Source organism: Triticum aestivum, chromosome 3D, assembly GCF_018294505.1.
Source record: "Triticum aestivum cultivar Chinese Spring chromosome 3D, IWGSC CS RefSeq v2.1, whole genome shotgun sequence".
In the NCBI taxonomy this organism is placed as follows: Eukaryota; Viridiplantae; Streptophyta; class Magnoliopsida; order Poales; family Poaceae; genus Triticum; species Triticum aestivum.
This window is the reverse complement of record NC_057802.1, coordinates 234311887-234314510: the sequence shown is the minus strand read 5'-3', so window position 1 is coordinate 234314510 and position 2624 is coordinate 234311887.

The following is a 2624-nucleotide window of genomic DNA, read 5'->3' as shown; positions in this document are numbered from 1 at the left end:
ACCATTCACGTGACACCATGTGTCTTGGTTTGAATGGCTATAGGAGGTGCCGTGCGAACAACTGCTTGACTGAACGGGAGGCGCGCGAGCGCTTTCTGGTGCGCAGCTGACCGAGAGGCGTGCAAGCTATCCTCCAATGTGCATGCTCACCGGGAAGCGTGCAAGCTGTTCAACGCGAGATTTGTGCATCTCTTCAACGCAAACGGTTCAGATTGAATACGGTATACATTTTAAAGCCAGACTTCGGCGCTAAGCCAAGAGACACTGCGTTTTGTCAAAGTATGTAGCTAAAAATCACTAGCACTATCTGATTTTTGCAACTAAAATTCTGTAATTACGCATAGATTTCATTCATAGATTAAGCAGTCGTTCTCACCTGGAAGTGAGACAGCCTTTGACTACCGCCTGCCTCGCTCCCACTGGTTTGTATTAATGGCGCGTCAGATCGGCCGCATCCCTCCATCCTCGCCACACACACAATCCTCTCTCTCCACCCGCATCCTCGATGCCGCTCTTAGTCCTCAAAGCCGTTAGTGTATGAGGATGCCGCCGAAGCACCCCATCGGAGGGAGTGGCGACACCGGGGCTGCTAAAGCCTCGGAGCACGGCATGAATATGGAGACAGAGGTTTCCGTCACCGCCGACGAGCTGGAGAACGAGGCTCCCAACAAGCAGAGGTGGGTCGAGAAAGAACCGCAAGCGACTGCAGCAGGCCTAGACTTCATCAACAACCTCCCCGATGACATGTTGAGAGTCATCATATCCCCTCCTAGGGCATGCTAGCCAGGCTTGTGGGACCCTCGGGACTCCGTTTTTCCTACCTCCAACTACATAAATACCATCCCACAAAGAAAAAACTAGAGAGAAGGAATCACCGTGTTTTACAATACAGAGTTGCCACCACCTCCTGTTCTTCATCGGGAGGGATGATCTGGAGTCTGTTCGGGGCTCCGAAGAGGGGGATTCGTCCCCATCATCATCATCAACCCTTCTTCATCAACAATTCCATGATGCTCACCACCGGGAGTAAGTAATTCCATATTAGGCTTGCTGGACGGTGATGGAGTTGGATGAGATTTGTCATGTAATCGAGTGAATTTGTTAGGGCTTGATCCCTAGTACCCACTATGTTTTGAGATTGATGTTGCTATGACTTTGCTATGCTTAATGCTTGTCACTAGGGCCTGAGTGACATGATTCTAGATCTGAACTTATTATGTTTTTATGAATATAAGTGAGTTTGGATCCTATCTTGCAAGTTGTATGAACCTACTACGTGTTATGATCCGTAGACCCAAAGTGATAACAATTGGGATTCACTCTGGTGATGACCGTAGTATGAGGAGTTCATGTATTCATTGAGTGTTAATGCTTTGTTCTGGTTCTCTATTAAAACGAGCCTTAATATCCCTTAGATTTCCTTATGTACCCTGCTGCAATGGGAAGGCAGGACAAAAGATGTTATGCAAGTTCTTATTAAGCACGTATGACTAAATAATGAATACATGCTGATACGTCTCCAACGTATCTATAATTTATGAAGTATTCATGCCATGTTTGCAACAATTTTATATGGTTTTGGTATGATTTGATTAGAACTAACCCAGACTAACGCTGTTTTTACCAGAACTACCTTGGTGTCGTTTTTTGCGCAGAAATAAAAGTTCTTGGAATGGGCTGAAAATTTAAGGTGGTTTTTTATGGACCAAAAGATACCCCCAAAGCACCAAAGCTGGACCAGAAGAGTCCCGAGTAGTCCACAAGCCAGGGGGCGCGCTCTAACCCCCCCCCCCCCAGGGCGTGCCTTGAGCGCTTGTGGTCCCCTCGGCCACCTCCTTGTCTTGTTTCCGATGCCAAAAATTCTTATAAATATAGAGACCTCCGAAAAGAAACCTAGATCGGAAGTTCCGCCGCCGTAAGCCTCTGTAGCCATGAAAAACCAATTGGGAGGCTGCTTCGGCACCCTGCCGGAGGGGGGAACCATCACCGGAGGCCATCTTCATCATCCCAGTGGTGTCCATGACGAGGAGGGAGTAGTTCACCCTTGGGGCTGAGGGTATGTACCAGTAGCTATGTGTTTGATCTCTCTCTTTCTCTCTCGTGTTCTTGATTTGGCATGATCTTGATGTATCGCGAGCTTTGTTACTATAGTTGGATCAAATGGTGTTTCTCGCCCCCTACCTTCTTGTGATGAATTGAGTCTTGCTCTTTGAGGTTTCGTTATGTTGGATTGTGTATTGGATTTGAGAACACTTGATGTATGTCTTGCGATGGGATATATGTGGTGACAATGGGATGTTCTATTGATTCACTTTATGTATGTTTTGGCAATCAACTAGCGGACACCTGAGGTGACACTGGAGTAATCTGTGCATAGGGGTTGATGCGCATTTTCGTCCTACATTCTCCGGTACAAACATTGGAGTGATTCTTTGTTGCACGTTGAGGGATTCTTATGTGATCCAATTATGTTATCATTGTTGAGAGAATTTGCACTAGTGAAAGTATGAACCCTAGGCGTTGCTTCCAAGCATTGCAATACCGTCTGAGCTCACTTTTGTTACTAGTTACCTTGTTGTTTTTATATTTTCAGATTACAAAAACCTATATCTACCATCCATATT